The sequence below is a fragment of the Bos indicus genome, chromosome 16, assembly GCF_029378745.1.
Source record: "Bos indicus isolate NIAB-ARS_2022 breed Sahiwal x Tharparkar chromosome 16, NIAB-ARS_B.indTharparkar_mat_pri_1.0, whole genome shotgun sequence".
In the NCBI taxonomy this organism is placed as follows: Eukaryota; Metazoa; Chordata; class Mammalia; order Artiodactyla; family Bovidae; genus Bos; species Bos indicus.
This window is the reverse complement of record NC_091775.1, coordinates 13,748,445-13,766,530: the sequence shown is the minus strand read 5'-3', so window position 1 is coordinate 13,766,530 and position 18,086 is coordinate 13,748,445. Positions and strand designations below refer to the sequence as shown.

At 39.2% G+C, this 18,086-nt stretch overlaps 1 long non-coding RNA gene across 3 annotated transcripts in view; it reads right to left on the bottom strand.

The window, feature by feature from the left end:
* Positions 1-9,213: 9,213 nt before the first annotated feature.
* LOC109570802 (uncharacterized) overlaps positions 9,214-18,086 on the bottom strand; it is an 88,710-nt gene continuing 79,837 nt past the window's right edge. For all 3 annotated transcript variants that reach the window (XR_002182555.2, XR_011560732.1, XR_011560733.1), the window contains 3 exons: positions 17,025-17,162; positions 15,097-15,131; positions 9,214-12,007 (listed from right to left, as the gene is read on the bottom strand). This is a non-coding gene — a long non-coding RNA (uncharacterized lncRNA). The remainder of the gene's footprint in view (positions 12,008-15,096; positions 15,132-17,024; positions 17,163-18,086) is intronic.

Sequence of the window (18,086 nt, the reverse complement as noted above, 5' to 3'; positions counted from 1 at the left end):
TCGCTTGGAGAATTTTGAGCATTACTTTGCTAGCATATGAAATGAGTGCAATTGTGAGTAGTTTGAACATTCTTTGGCGTTGCCTTTCTTTGTGACTGGAATTAAAACTGACCGTTTCCAGTCCTGTGGTCACTGCTGAGTTTTCCAAATTTGCTAGTACATTAAGTGCAGCACTTTCTCAGCATCATCTTTTAGGATTTGAAATAGCTCAACTGGAATTCCATCACCTCCACTAGCTTTGTTTTTAGTGATACTTCCTAAGGCCCACTTGATTTCGCATTCCAGGATGTCTGGCTCTAGGTGAGTGACCACACCATCATGGTTTTTGGGGTCATGAAGATCTTTTTTGTATAGTACTTCTGTGTATTCTTGCCACCTCTTCTTAATATCTTCTGCTTCTATTAAGTCCATACCATTTCTGTCCTTTATTGTGTCCATCTTTGCATGAAATGTTCCCTTGGTATCTCTAGTTTTCTTGAAGAGATCTCTAGTCTTTCTCATTCTATTGCTTTCCTCTATTTCTTTGCATTGATCACTTAGGAAGGCTTTCTTATCTCTCCTTGCTATTCTTTGGAACTCTGCATTCAGATGAGTATATCTTTCCTTTTCTCCTTTGCCTTTCACTTCTCTTTTTTTCTCAGCTATTTATAAGGCCTCCTCAGACAAACATTTTGCCTTTTTACATTTGTTTTTCTTGGGGATGGTCCTGATCACTGCCTCCTGTACAATGTCACGAACTTTCAGTGTGGTCTCGATTAAGTCAACTCTGTCTTCCTGCACCAACTTTGTTTCTGTATTATTTAATCAAATAATGCATTAACAATAATAAGTAAAACTTACATTAAAAAAAAATCACTGTCTCTTGATAAGAGCTACCCTAGTGGCTCAGATAGTAAAGAATCTGCCTGCACTGGGGGAGAACTGGGGTTGATACCCTGGAGAAGAGAATGGCTACTCACTCCAGTATTCTTGCCTGGAGAATCCCAAAGAGTCAAACATATCTGAGCAAGGAGATGAGCACTAGCAACTATGATTCAATACTGTGGAAATCAGATGGTGCATTAAAAAAAGTAGAGAAAGTGGAACAATTCAGAGAGGCCTTTGATAGGATTTTTGTTAAAAGAACACCCAGACTGAGTTTTAAGATAGAGAAAATCCACACGTAGTTGTCCAACATCAAGTTGTATTATGTCAAATACTTTGTGTGGATCACAACAAACTGGGAGAAATTCTTAAAGAGATGAAAATACCAGATCATCTTATCTGCCTCCTGAGAAATCTGTATGTAGGTCAAGAAGCAACAGTTAGAACCAGACATGGAAAAACCTTCTGGTTCTAAATTGGGAAAGAAGTATGTCAAGGCTGTGTCACCCTGCTATTCAATTTAAATGCACCGTACATCATACGGAATGTTGGGCTGGATGAAGCACAAGCTGGAATCAAGATTGCTGGGAGAAATATCAATAACCTCAGATATGCAGATGACACCACCCTTATGGCAGAAAGCCAAGAGGAACTAAGGAGCCTCTTGATGAAAGTGAAAGAGGAGAGTGAAAAAGCTGGCTTAAAAATCATCATTCAAAAAGCAGAGACCATGGCATTTGGTCCCATCATTTCATGGCAAATAGATGGGGAAACAGAACAGTTACAGACTGTATTTTCCTGGGCTCCAAAATCAGGGCAGATGGTGAGTGCAGCCATGAAATTAAAAGACGCTTGCTCCTTGGAAGAAAAGCTATGACCAACCTAGACAGCATATTAAAAAGCAGAGATATTACTTTACCAGCAAAGGTCTGTCTGGTCAAAGCTATGGTTTTTCCAGTAGTCATGTATGGATGCGAGAGTTGGACCATAAAGAAAGCTGAGCACCAAAGAATTGATGCTTTTGAACTGTGGTGTTGGAGAAGACTCTGGACAGTCCCTTGGACTTAAAGAAGATCAAACCAGTCAATCCTAAAGAAAGTCAGTCCTGAATATTCATTGGAAGGACTGATGTTAAAGCTGAGACTCTCGTACTTTGGCCACCAATGCAAAGAATGGACTCGTTAGAAAAGACCCTGATGCTAGGAAAGATTGAAGGTAGGAGGAGAAGGGGACAATAGAGGATGAGATGATTAGATGACATCAGTGACTTGATGACATGAATTTGAGCAAACTCTGGGAGTTAATGATACATAGGGAAGCCTGGCATGCTGCAATCCATGGGGTCACAAAGAGTCAACATGACTGAGACACTAAACTGACAGACTGACTGAAGTTGTATTAAAATTCTGAAAGAACTGAGAGCCAAATAGGAAAGATGGAGGTGGCCCATTTATCATCAAAGCATAACTTTCTAAGAGTTGAACATAGCATTTAAATGCAAATATAAAATAAATACATACTGACAAGATCATTTGACTTCTTAATAAGAGAACATGGAGGATGGTTAAGTCTTTTCAAATGAGAGATCTTAAACTACTCACAATCAATTGAAGATGCTAAAAGGTAATTACAAAGCTATATGTGAAACTAACTAATACCCTATAGCCATATTCTCTTCTACCAGACACAAATCCATTGCTTCTCCAATGGACAAAATTCATTGGCAACTTATCCATGTTATCATAAACCCATATTGAGTCTAAATTCTGATTAATAGTAAGTAGTAAATCAAAAATAGCTCATTCTCCCAGAGCAGGGACTGGCATACGTTTTCTGTAAAGTGCCTGATATTTACATATACAGAAAGATATAAATATCTATATACATAGAGATATAAATACCTTTTTAGGCCTATAATAAATATTTTAGTATTTGCATGCCATATAAAATCTGTCTCATATTGGTTTCCTTTCCTTTTCTTTTTTTTTTTTACTTTACATAAATGTAAAAAATCCACACTTAGTTCAGGGGCAGAAAAAACAGGCCTTGGTCTGGACCTTACTTGTGGGCTGAACAAACAGGTCTCAGTCTGGACCTTACTTGTGGGCTGTAATTCACTAAATCCCTGCCTTAGACAATCAAATAATCCTCGAATATGCCTGTTACACAGGTTCTAGTGTGACACTGAAAAAACCTTTCATCTTCCCTTGCCTTTCTTCCAAGATCTGGATAATTTGCTCATCACAGAAAGGAGGTGGCAGAGGCATAAAGACTTGATGGGCACACAGCTCTAAAGCAGAATCCACGACTGGGACTGGAATGTGACCTCGGTGTCCTGCCCTCTCATCTCTCTTAATCACATATATGCATACAATACACACACACACACACAAACACACATGCGAATGAGTTTTGATAAACTATTTTTTAAAGACTATTTCACTTACTCATTCAATAATGTATACATAAGATGTTTAATAAGAAATTCAGTTGGCATCATTTTCCATATTTCTATATTAGGTGGTTGTAATCATCATCTATTTTACATGCAAAAAAAAGTCAAAGCCAGTTGAAGAGTCAAGAGCTAAAAGAGAAGACAGAAGAATCTAGAAGGAGGAATAAAAGGAAAGGAAGAAGCTCTGACTAGGATGAGAAATAAAGATATTTTATCCTTTCAAGAGAGCTGCCAGAGTCCAAGAAGGCAAACAGAAACCATTCTGGGTATGTTAAAAAGAGGAAATTGAATACACAAACTAGTTATAAAAGTGAGGGTGAGCTGAAAAGCTAAGCAAAGGACAGTGATGAAACACAGACATTAGCCTCATCAGGAAGCAATATTGTCTTAGGGCTAGAGGCACACGAGAGGAGGTGTGTGAACAGACCTCCAGAGTCAGAGGGGTCCGCTGAGGCCAGAATACCATGTGAGGTTGCCTGGCAGAAGTCAGAACCACAGAAGAAAGGCTAAGGTGGAGACATGGAGAAGATACAGTCCCTGATGGAGACACCACTCAAGGCAGAGAGACAGGGAAATACTCTGGAGTCTCCCCGCTTTTCCCCAATCCACCCCTGTCTGCACCTCCCATTTGCCAACCCTCTGCTGCTAAGGCGCTTCAGTCGTGTCCGACTCTGTGTGACCCCAGAGACGGCAGCCCACCAGGCTCCGCCCTCCCTGGGATTTTCCAGGCAAGAACACTGGAGTGGGTTGCCATTTCCTTCTCCAATGCATGAAAAGTGAAAAGTGAAAGTGAAGTCGCTCAGTCGTGTCCGACTCTATGCAACCCCATAGACAGCAGCCTACCAGGCTCTTCTGTCCATGGGATTTTCCAGGCAAGAGTACTGGAGTGGGTTGCCATTGCCTTCTCCGACCCTCTAAGTGTATTTAATAAAAAAAAAAGGAGGAAGGAAGGGGTAGAACTAGGGAAAAAACAAGAAATTAAGAGAAATTAAGACAGGAAAAAAGCAGGATGCACAATAAAACATGCTTCTCGAAGGTAAGCTTTCATTTCTGCACAACAGAAGTTGCCAGTCCCTAACATACAATTGCACATATTTCACTTGCTAGCAAGGTAATGTTCAAAATCCTTCAAGCTAGGCTTCAACAATTCAGATATACAAGCTGGATTTAGAAAAGGCAGATGAACCAGAGATTAAATCACTAACATCCTTTGGATCATTGAAAAACCAAGGAAATTTCAAAAACATCTAGTCTGTTTCATTGACTATGCTAACACCTTTGACTGTGTGGATCACAACAAACTGGAAAATTCTTAAAGAGATGGGAATACCCGATGATCTTACCTGTCTCCTGAAAAAACCTGTATGCAGGTCAAGAAGCAACAGTTAAAAACTGGACATTCATTTTGATATTTGGCAAAACTAATACAATTATGTAAAGTTTAAAAATAAAATAAAATTTAAAAATTAAAAAAAAAAAAACTGGACATTGAACAATGGACTGGTTCAAAATCAGGAAAGGAGTATGTCAAGACTGTATCTTGTCACCCTGCTTATTTTACTTATATGCAGAGTTCACCATGCGAAATGCTGGGCTGGAAGAATCACAAGCTGCAATTAAGAATGATGGGAGAAATAGCAACAACCTCAGATATGTAGATGATACCACTGTAATGGCAGAAAGCAAAGAGCAGCTAAAGAGCCTCTTGATGAGGGTTAAAGAGGAAAGTGACAAAATTGACTTAAAAAAATCAACATTCAAAAACTTAGATCATGGCATCTGGTCCCATTACTTCATGGCAAATAGATGGGGAAAATGTGGAAACAGTGACAGATTTTATTTTCTTGGGCCTCAAAATCACTATGGACGGTGACTGCAGCCATGAAATTAAGACTCTTGCTCCTTAGAAAAAATGTTATGACAAACCTGGAGAGTGTATTGAAAAGCAGAGACATCACTTTGCCAACAAAGATCCATATAGTCAAAGCTATGGTTTTTCTAATAGTTATGTACTGATGTGAGAGTTGGATGTAAAGAAAGCTGAGCACCAAAGAATTGATGCTTTCAAATTGTGGTGTTGGAGAAAACTATTGAGAGTCCCTTGGACAGCAAGGAGATCAAACCAGTCAATCCTAAAGGAAATCAACCCTGAATATTCATTGGAAGAACTGATGCTGAAGCTGAGCTCCCATATTTGGCCACCTGATATGAAGAGCCAACTCATTGGAAAAGACCTTGATGCTGGGAAAGATTGAGGGCAAGAGAAGAAGAGGATGACAGAGGATGAGATGGTTGGATGGCATCACCGACTCAATGGACATGAGTTTGAGTAAACTTCAGTAGATAGTGAAGGACAGAAAAGCCTGGCATGCTACACTTTATGGGGTCACAAAGAGTCAAACACAACTTAGTGACTGAACGACAAATAAACCACCCAAATTGATCTATGAAAGACAGTGTGTTAACAAGAAAGATAAAATACTATAAAATATACATAACCAACTAATGTCAAACATATCTATCACCATTAACATAATTATCAGACACTATTAAAAATCTAGATTTGCATAATGAAAAAGAATGCCATTATATATCCCTGTATTTGCATTTTCAAGTAATTCTAAATCAGAAATATAATAGCAAATTATTAGGCTGAATTACTTTTATTAAACCTACAATATGAAATTAAAAGTTATTTAAATTCAAGTAAAGTACTTAATGAAAATTCTTATTTTATGAAATGCAACTATTATGAAACTATATTTGAGTTATTTAAAATTGTTGTTTAAATTAGGCTTCTTAAATATTTTAAAAGAATGTTCCCAAACCTATAAACATATAATCATAATGTTTCATAAATTCAAAATAATATTTATGCTATGCTATGCTAAGTCACTTCAGTTGTGTCCGACTCTGTGCAACTCCATATAAGGCAGCCCACCAGGCTCCCCCGTCCCTGGGATTCTCCAGGCAAGAACACTGGAGTGGGTTGGCATTTCCTTCTCCAATACATGAAGTGAAAAGTGAAAGTGAAGTTGCTCAGTTGTGTCCGACTCTTAGCGACCCCATGGACTGCAGCCTACCAGGCTCCTCCATCCATGGGATTTTCCAGGCAAAAGTACCGGAGTGGGGTGCCATTGCCTTCTCCGAAATAATATTCAGCAGTAATTAAACTCTACAAGTTTTAAAGTATAACCATATTTGAGTGTGAACAAACATAGCAAGTTTTATTAACCAGGCACATTTCAGAAACATGCCTTAGAAAAAATAGAAATTAGGGGGGTACATGAAATATAAGAAAATAATTGAGGAACTTTATGGTAGAAAGTACCTGAAAATTTTTAATTGTACAACTCTTTTAAGTTTACTTTTCTCCCAAGTTTAAAATGTTAAGCTTAGGAAAGTAGCAACATTTCAACAAAACATGCAAAGTGCTGGCTGTGAAGAGCTATGCTATACATATGCAAATTTAATTCTGCCCTTGCTGTAACACTGAATAAATGCACATACTGTGTCATAATGAAGCATTTCTTCTTAGCACTATTTTAGACTTACCATACAACTCAGCGATCAGTAAAACATTATTTAATATACTAAAAGTACAAGTAATTGTTAAAACCAAAGCTTTCATTAATTAATTCTACATCAGAATGATGAAAATAACATCTTACCTCCCTGTTCTGCCTTACTGGAAGGGTATGAGATGTTATCCTATTTTCAGGCTAACAAGTTGGCCTACTGTAATCCCACAGATGCTAGCAGAAGACACAAGACTCCTGAATCTGAAACTAATGATGCTATCACTCAGAGTAAAAGCAGCAGCCAAAGTTTCAGGATCTTTGAGTTCCCGCTCCCACAATGTAATGAGCAGAGAGCTGGGTGACACCTGCATACCCAATGGATTGGGTTATGAAAGGTTGCTGCTGAGCCGCAAACGACACTGGGATTCTTGGCCTCCAGAGGAGAGGAACTCTATCTGAGGCCAGTGACTTGGCTCCAGCCTTGGCTCTGGAGAGAGACACACTATTTTTCAAGGCTGTTTGCAAAAATAGCGTCTCTGCTTACAAGATGGGCAGAAATGTGAGAGGTTCATCAGAATGGTCTCCAAACAACTACCTAAAGCCTATAAAATAAGTAGTCTTATTACAGGGATCACAGGGAAAATGCTCAGACATCTTTGCTCTGTGGACCATGAAGGCAGACCTGCACTGAACTTGCAGGAAGTCATGCCCTGAGAGCAGGAGGTAGTAATCAACAGTGAAAAGGTTTAATAGTCATTTTTCATTAGAGAAGATACACTCCACAAAAATGTCAAAGTATACTACTTTGCATGAGATGGGATTTTTCTCTTTGGATGCTCTTCAACAAGCTGCCTGCAAATGGATATGAGAAGTGCCCTGGAAAAGAGGCCTTTATTTTCCAAACATGGTAAAACTTGGAGTTAAACAGATTGCATTCAAAATAAGTGTCTCAAGTGAGATGACTCAACTGAAACTTCGCTGCTCCTGGATCTGCTGTTTGCTGTCATCTAAAAAGAAGTCATCATTTCAGATCTTAAGTGTACCAAATCTGGTTTCAGTTGTGTCGCATTCCTTGTGGCTCCACATTTCAGTTATGCAATATTGCAGTGGAACAATTTTGCCTACTTGAACAACAGCTTCATTTACTGTGTTGCTATAGTTCTGAGAACCCTCTGAGTAGACATCAAAGCAATTGCTCCATTTCTACTTAATCAATGTGTGTCTATTGGGAATAATACTAAATAGTGGTGCTATACAAATTTTTAAAATAAATATGTTTTCCACTATAAGAGGCATAGGACACATCCTTATGAATCTACTAATTCATCAAGTACACAGAAATAATTTATGCACACACTAAATAAACGGCATAGGAAGAAGTTTTAAGGAAAACCACGATCAAAACAATGAACTAAAATCAATGATTTTTTTTTTTTGGTCTCATTTAAAAAAATGTGTACTACCTCCACTCTAAACCTAACAAAAATCTCCACAAAATAGGAAAATATTTTAAGTAACTTGATATATGTTGTATAATATAAATGTTTAAGACTGTGCATGAGACTACTTGCAATAAGACTGTTTTATTTTACTTATTATTTTGCTATTAATTCCTTCCTACAGAGGTTTTAGTCTCATCTATTAACACCTAATCCATTGTTGGAGTATAAGAATTATCCCAGTTGATAAGATAATGTAAAAAAGAAGTTACTGCTGCATTTCATCCACCATCCGTCCATTCCTTCACCATCCTTCCATCCATTCACCATCCATCCATTCATTCATTCATCCACCCACCCATTTTCCCAGTTATCTATATAATCCTTTCAATGATTAATTAATCCAGCAAATAATTAACTGTTGGGTTGCTTCATAACTGTGGTTCATAGAAAAGTGAGTAGGGACCTCTCTTGATGGGTTAAATAACATGTTACTTTCACTGATCACACAATAGAGAAATTGTTACAGGAATGCATGATAGAAGGCCTTGTATAAGTCAGCTGGGATAGAGCAGAAAGTTTAAGAAAATGAGAAAGATGTGTGTGTGTGAGTGCGCGTGTGTGTGTGTGTGTTTGGAACATGAGTAGATTCAAAAGAAAAAAATTGAAGGAATAAGTTAGGCTTAAACCAATCCTAATGGAGAAGGCAATGGCAACCCACTCCAGTACTCTTGCCTAGAAAATCCCATGGACGGAGGAGCCTGGTAGGCTGCAGTCCATGGGGTCGCTAAGAGTCAGATACGACTGAGCGTCTTCACTTTCACTTTTCACTTTCATGCATTGGAGAAGGAAATGGCAACCCACTCCAATGTTCTTGCCTGGAGAATCCCAGGGACCGGGAAGCCTTGTGGGCTGCCATCTATGGGGTCGCACAGAGTCGGACATGACTGACGCGACTTAGCAGCCACAGCAGCAGCAAACCAATCCTAAAACCCTAGCAGATAGGGTGATAAGATATTAAAGGTGTTGGGGAAGGAAAGAGAGTGAAAGCACTATGAGGTTAGGAAACCTCAGTGCCCGGCCAGCTCCAACCTTGAGTGAGTGGTTTACAGTCTCATCCTATCTCTGTTCACATTCACTGGTCTCCTCATCTCTGAGTCTGAATCTGACAGTGGAGACACACAGCACCCTAGAAATTCTACCACTCCTCTCCCCAGCCAATACCTATTAAGCCAAGGCTGCAGAGGCCCACACAGCAGAGAACTTCTCCTTTCAGCTTTGCTTTGTTGCCTGCTGATGTACCTCAAGTTAGAGATATTAATAGTCACCCGTTCCAGTCATTTTTGGAGTACTGAATACTTGCTATGAAGTATTCAAGGCACTAGTTTCTAGGGAGACAAAAATAAACAGGGAGGACAGAACACCTGCCTCTTTGGAAAATACAGCTTAGCAGTGGAGAGACAACCAAACAAGGCCAATGACACTCTATTAAAGGGAAATGATGGGGTTCATAGAAGGATATGATGGAGAACTCAAGTGGGCAGGAGGCTACTGGAAAGTTTAAGCAACAAAGTAACAAAATTAAAATTTTCCTCTAGAAAGATGTCTGAAGTGTTGAAATACCTTGGAAATGAACAAAACTTCCACTTTTAAAGGTTAAGTGTTTATGTATGCTCTGATAAATGTAGCAATGTTCACCCAAATATTCTATATCATCTATCTCCTTTCCACATATAAATTATAAGCATAGGGCAAGAAGGTTTCCTTTCACAGAGTAGTGGGACATACACAGTAAACATATTTTCAATGCTTGTAATGTCTAATCCAAACCCAGAAAATAAACACACTGAAACTGTGTCTGTGTGCCTTCTGTGAGCAATAAATAATTTCATCATAAACCCTAAAAGTGGCTACAAATATGATTGACATGATTATAAGCACATTGATTTTGTAAGACTTTCATGTTTCATATGCCATGAAATAAAAAAAATTATGTCAAAGTTTGACTAAAATTCTGTAATCAGTTCTTTAAAAATATCACCCAACTTCCCTCTCTGCCTATTTCCTTGGTTTGCACCAGAGGAGGGTGGGTTCATGGATAGGAAATCAACTAACGCTTTTCTCATAGATTAAATTTACAATAACCTCTCATCTTCAGGTGGAACTCCCTGTGGGACCCACATATGTATTTTAGAATGAGAGCAACTTCCTCCCTGGCTCTCCACATCCAAATTCATATCATTAGGGGGGAATTTTTACCTCTAAAATTTCACTTTAAATATCTAAATATGGGAAGAAGTGAAAGAGCACCTGGTGGAAAAATCAAGGCTTTCTGCTAATTAGCGTCTCCACAATCCCCCCCCAGGGAAGGGGGGTGGCCAATTAAGTTTAATTGCTGAGCACCAGGCGTGGAGTCTGGCTCCTCCAGAGTTCACAGCTGTAGCTGAAGGGATGTCTCCGAGAGCAGTGTTTCAGCCCCAAACTGACCTCCATGACACTTTACCCCTATACACTCAAGCCGAAAAAGGGCAGACCCATCTTTAGAATGTGGCTGTATTATTTAGGATTGATTTTCAATTAAATTTCTTTCCTGAATGTTAAGTATTCCCTGGTCTTTGCTACTTATTTGGTTTATGATAAGATTAATGCTGGAGAAAAACACACCTACGGGTAAAAGTAAGTGCAAAATTTTCATTAAAAAACTCAAAACACACAATTCCATAAATTCAGAATGTACTACATATATATATATATATACATATTTTAATTTTATAGAAAAGTTACTCCCTACCTCTAAATTCAGAAAATATCTCAAAAGTTGTCAATTATAGCAATCTCAAATAACCTGAAGATGAGTGTATTTTATATTCCCGTCTTTGTAGGGTTGGATTTTCTGCTACTATTCCTTCTCTAATGCTTTTTCTGGGATCCCGGTAACTAAGATTTTCAATGTATACTCTCCATCTGACATTGACAGGAGTGAAATAGAAAATTCGTGCCTGATACACTCTCTTTTCAGATTTATTTTTATAATTGAGTTGCTATGCCACCTAGTCACCTTGGCAGTTTCTGCAGTGCCTAGAACACACCCTTTCCCTCTGACACTCCTGTCCTAACTCAGATGCCATGATCTGCATAGAAAATGAATGAATCCTGAACGACATTCCAGGCCTTCTGCAAGCATCTCTGCACCCAAGTTGCTGCTGGAGTGTGAGTAATTTCCACTCTGCATTCATTAGTCAGAGAAAAAGCAAAGAGGGTTTATGGGAAATGATGGAATCTGGAGACTATTTTCTTTTTCTCTCAGGTGATTTTTTGAAATCCTTTTTCTTTAGCTCTAGGAACATAAATAGTAGGCAAGAAATTCTCTAAAACATAATTAAATAATTATCATCTTTCAAGAAAAATATTGCATGTGAATTGGGACAAGAATATGTAATATGTAACTAAGATATATGTAATCAAGAGAAATAAAGAAAAAGGACAAGCAGTAATGCCCAGACAGGTAGGAAGAATGAAAAAAGGAAGAGGCCAGAAAAGTGCAGGGCAATTATGTAAGTATTAAATACTATACCAATGATGACTATAAAGAATGCAGTGGAGTTTACTGTGCGTGCTTTTGATACAGCGCCATCACAGTCTAGTTACATGTCACACTCACATACGCTGTACCTTGGCAGTTTTCTCGATGATGGTCAATTGGTCCTAGGGTTTCTGACTCTCCAAAACTGTGTAAAAAAAGAAAGGTCAGCAAAAAAGGAAGTGACATCATTGAAACTATTTTAAAACAGATCTTGTAAGCTCCAGTTTAATTGAATAAATAATATTACAAGTAAATTCATGGGACAATTGGGAAAAGAGATTTAAAAACAGATATATATATATATAAATATAATTTTTGCCAAAATGAGTCATGTGAGAAAGCTTCAAGAATATTGAGCAAATTTACAGAGGAGAAGAAAGCTAAGTATTTTTCAGAACCTCAGTCAGATGTGTTAATTTGCTGGGGTTGCTGTAACAAAGTATCATAAATTGGATGGCTTAAATCATACAAATTGATTGTCTTATGGGTCTGGAGCCTAGAATTTTGAAATTAAGACATGAGAGTGTTAGTTCTTTTTAGATCCAAGAGGAACACTGTTCCAGGTATCTATCACTGGCTCGAAGATGGCCATCTTCATGTTCTTGTGGCATTCTTCCTGGATATGTGCATGCTGCTGCTGCTACTGCTAAGTCACTTCAGTCGTGTCCAACTCTGTGCGATCCCATAGACGGCAGCCCACCAGGCTCGCCTGTCCCTGGGATTCTCCAGGCAAGAACACTGGAGTGAGTTGCCATTTCCTTCTCCAATGCAGGAAAGTGTGCGTGCTAAGTCACTTTAATTGTGTACGACTCTTTGCAACCCTAAGGCCTGTAGCCCACCAGGCTTCTCTGTCCATGGGATTCTCCAGGCAAGAATACTGGAGTGGGTTGCCATTTTTTTCCTCCAGAGAATCTTCCCAACACAAGGATTGAACCCAAGTCTCTTATATCTCCTGAATTGGCAGGTGGGTTCTTTACCACTAGGGCCACCTGGGAAGCGCTCCTGTATATGTGCCCTGTATCTAAATTTCCCCTTTTTCATAAAGACACAAGTCTATTGGATCAGGAACCCACCCTACTCCATTATGATTTTATCTTAACTAATCATATCTGCAATGATCCTGTTTCCAAAAAAGATCACATTCTGAGGTACTTGGGGTTAGGACTTCAACCCAGGAAATTTGGTCAGCACATAACACAACTTATAAGGGGTAGGAACCTCTTTTAAAGAGAAAAATACACTAGCAGATAGCCCACATTGACTATTTTTATTTTGATGTTACCTGGTTGAGTAACAAAAGGCACATATTTCTTATAATTCATATAACGTTAAGCAAGCAATTTAAAATTATATACAAATAATAAGAATTTAAATTAACATTTTTTGTTATTTATTCACTTTTTAAATTATCATGACAGAAATGTCATTTTGTTGCAGTCAAATCGTATTTAGAATGTGAAAGTACTTTTGGCAGCTACAGTATTTTTTGAATTTCAATATGGGTCATGAGTGATTCCATCACCCCCTAGTTTTCTCTATTCAAGGCTCTGTGGTAACCTAAATGGGAAGGAAATCCAAAAAAGAGGACGTATATATACGTATGGCTGTTTCACTTTGCTGTGCAGCAGGAAATAGCACATTGTAAAGCCACTATACTCCAATAAAAAAGAAAAAACCACAGCAACGACAACAGCAACAAGGCAACCCAGCTCATCTTGGATGTTTGGGGGCCGGAGAGAGCAGCACCTGTAGTACCACAGAGAAACACCAGAGGGAGCAAGAAATCACAAACTCCTGAAAAGGAAACCATCAAATACCTCTCATTGGGGAAATGGCACACACAATTCCAGAGACGCTGCTGCTGCTAAGGCTTGAGAGGTCCCCAGAGTCTCTACCCAAATTGATTGGTGAAGGCCTTCCCCTGTATGAGGCCAGGCTATATAACGACTGGTGAAAGTGTCTGGGTTGTTTTCTATCATGACAAATAATAATAATAATAAGCTATATGAAGAAACAGGGAAACTCGGGCCAAACTGAAGGAACAACTTCTCCAGAAAATGACACTAAAGAGATGGAGATCTATGAATTACCTGACAAAGAATTCAAAGTAATCATCTTATGGAAGTCAAGTACTTCACGACAACACAGATAGACAACTGAATGAAATCAGGAAAATAATCCATGTAAAAAATGAGAACATTAGGAGATAAGACACTCTGAAAAAGAACTAAACAGACATACCAGAGCTTAAGAATTCAGTAAATGGATTGAAAAATTCACTAAAAAGATTTAACAGGAGAGTCAATCAAGCAGATGAATTCGTGAACTTGAAGGCAAGTCGACATGCTACAACACGGATGAAGCTTGAGGATATGAGAAGTCCAAAATGGTCAAATGCTCAGAGACAGAAAGTAGATGATGGCTTCCAGGAGCTGGGGGGAGGTGGAGGAGGGGAGTGGTCAATGGACAGTTTCAGTTGTATAAGAGAAAGAAGTCCTAGAGGTATGTAACACAACAATGCACATTTGGTTAATCTGCACACTTAAAAATGGTTAAGACGGCAAATTTTATGTGTTTCTGACAATAATAATAAAGCAGAGAGGAGCCCTGAAATGGCCTAACTGAACTCAGTTATAGCACAGTTATTCAGATGATTCAGACACAACTTAGTGACTAAACAATAATTCAGGTGATCCAGAATGTGTTCACATTATTTTTTAGGTGTCTTTGTAAATGAAATTTAAAAAAAGTAAACTCTCCTTATGAGGAGACAGAGTCTTTCCTAGGATATGTCCAGAATGGGGGAGTTGGGACAGGGGAGTGTGGAGGACATAGAAGGGGGCATTTTCATACCATAATTTGAGAAACCCAGCGTATGTGATTAATTTAGACCTCATGCATGAAAGAGTGGGCTTCCCTGGTGGTTCAGACAGTAAAGAATCTGCCCACAATGCAGGAGACACAGGTTCAATCCCTGGGTTGGGGAGATCACCTGGTGAAGGGAATGGCTACCCACTGCAGTATACTTGCCTGGAGAATCGCATAGACAGAGTAGCCTGGTAGGCTACAGTCCATGGGGTTGCAAAGAGTCAGACGTGACCTAGTGACGAACACACACACACACACACACATGAAAGAGTACAGCTTTCAACACCATTTAGCTGTCCCTTCAAATGCCAGATTACCAGGAAAAAGAGAAATACGGGGTGCTAGCACCCCATAGTCAACACTTACCCTGACTGTAACCTTTGGTGAATTCTTACATGTTTCTGAAAAATAGTAAGAAATTTACATTTTAATGAACTTTATTGTAAATGGGAACTACAAAGAACAAAACCATTTTTGATAACAAGAAATTGGATTGCTCTCAGATTAAATCTCCACCAAGATCTAAAACTTTCTAAACATTAAGCTGGTAATAGTTTCTGAGTCTCATTTTCTTTAGTTTCTGCTCATTATTTTGAACTATACTAAATGTCAATACACTTGCTTCCTAATTTCCATAATTATAGAATTTTATATTCTACAATTTCATGTTAATTGAAATTAAAAGTGTGAAACAATCTTCTCTTTATCAAAAACAAAAACAAAAACAAAAAAACCACATCCATTCCATACAGTTGCCATAGCACTATCATTCCACCACCAAACTTTGCACTTCCTGTATGTACATCTTATCAAGTCCAAGGCCCAATTCTTTACTGTAACTGCTATTATTGAAGAGTATAATATCAAAATTATTCCTGTGCTGAGGAGATCTGATTGATCAATTCAACAATGCAGAAATCATTCTAGTCAGATATTCACTAAATATTAGCCATGCGACAAATACCTCATAACTGTAATTCAATAATTTAATTAAAATAACCATATGAAATAAAATAGTGGTCACAGACTTGGAAATAATTGAACATTAAAGATTTAATAGCCATCTAAAGGATAAGCTTTTTTATTGCACATTTGGCAGGTAAGTGAAGACAATAACATTCCCAGCTAATGCTCAAATATGAGCATTATTACCACTTGGATATTTGCAAAGATGGCTCAGATAATTGCCATAAACCATTGAGAGTATATACTGTTAAGCATTCGTGTACTTGACCCTAAGCATTTAGAAACATGTTCTGCTCTTTGAAAGTGTAACTGGCTAGGATTGAGGCCATCTGTAACTAAAGTACAAGTGTGCCACTTGAAGATTAAAGTACAGGTCTATGCATGCCTATAGATTAATACTGGTAACCCATTTCATGAGAAAGTTTAAAATAATAGAACTTTGAATAATTTTAAGGTTCAATTAGTAATGACAAAATTGCAAAGCTGGCAAAATTACAGTTGACCCTTGAACAACATTGGTTTGAACTGCCCTGGTCCACTTATATGGGGACTTTTAAAAATAAATATACAGTCCCCCTGAGGCAGGAGCTAGAAGGGCTCAGGGTTAGCACACAGGATCCCTGTGGACCGATACTCCAATGTGAAGAAAGCAGGAGCACGATAGAAGCTGAGCCCTGCCATGATTAAAGATAAGCGACATATTTCTCATTCTCGAGATTGAGGAGACCTTCCTGACTATAAAGTGCATTGGAGGTCAGAAGAAAGGTGGTGTCAAGCTACACACAGACCTCTTCACTTGCCTAAGAGATAGGCATGCACACACAGAAGTACCCCCAGATAAACCAAATACAGACTCAGAACCAGGCAAAGCAAGATGACTGGCCAAAGGAAACCCAGAACAAATGCCCCATGAGAGGGATTTAAACTACCAGGAGGTAGTGAATACTGGATGTTTCTTATCTTCTATATTCAGAATTAATAAGATATGATTATGTGATACTTTGGCCACCTGATGCGAACAGCCAACTCACCGGAAAAGACCCTGATGTTGGGAAAGATTGAAGGCAGGAGGAGAAGGGGACAACAGAGCATGAGATGGTTGGATGGCATCACCGACTCGATGGACGTGAGTTTGAGCAAACTCTGGGAGACAGTAAAGGACAGGGAAGCCTGGCATGCTGTAGTCCATGGGGTCGCAAAGAGTCGGACACAACTTATTGACTGAACAACAGCAGCAATATACAGAATTAATAAGATATGATTATTTGAATCAGATGTTCTTGGAAGTCAAAGAGTTGAAACTTTAGAGAATAAAGAAAGACACTCACTCCAGGTAAACAGCTCTCCTCAAGCCTTGCTCCATTTCAGGACCGCAGCAGATTTCCACTGGACTTCCAGCAACTGTCAGCGAGTGTGTCTTGGGCCCCGTGAGGGACCTATAGCTTCTCTGGGCAGCTTCCATGTGTCTTTTGGAAAAGAAAGAGGTCATCACACTATTATTCTCGTTTTATCCAGCTGTACTGGAGAAGGAAATGGCAACCCACTCCAGTATTCTTGCCTGGAGAATCCCATGGATGGAGGAGCTTGGTGGGCTACAGTCCACGGGTCTCAAAGAGTCGGACACAACTGAGCGACTTCACTTCACTTTCACTTACTGTCTTCTCAGTGGACATGAGGCAATTTATAGCTCCACACTCTGGTTAAGAGCCCTATAGGGAAACCTGAATTCACAAGTTTATGTTCTTAATTTGCTCCTTATTGACTGTAACCTCAGGCTGCTTTCATTCCACACTGACTGCTCCTGAGTGGGGAACACTTGCATTGGGTCTCTGGACAGGCTAAGGCAAACTGAGCCAGAAGGACGAGGAGGAGCAAAAGAAGGAACAGAAGACAAAGAAGGAGAACGAAGTGGAGGAGGAGGAGGAGGGACAGGAAGAGGAAGAAAAGGAGAAGCAGTGAGCAGTCGTCAGCCCGCATCTGAGAGAAAGAGACTTCAGAATACCCTGAGGAAATAAGAACCGCCCGCCCCCCAACTACACACTGAGAGATTAAGGCCTGCACCCAGGAGGGGCTTCCCCACACTTAGAAAATGCAAACGCAACCCCCAAGCCATCTTGCTGCTGCTGCTGCTGCTGCTGCTAAGTCTCTTCAGTCGTGTCCGACTCTGTGCGACCCATAGACGGCAGCCCACCAGGCTTCCCGTCCCTGGGATTCTCCAGGCAAGAACACTGGAGTGGCTTGCCATTTCCTTGCGCTACACGCTTATTCATCCAGTGAATATTTACTGAGCACCTTTATTTATTTAAACACCAGACTAGGTAGAGAAGACACAGAACAGATTAACCAAACTCTGCTCACAAGTAGTTTGCATTCTAGTGGGGCAAAAACAG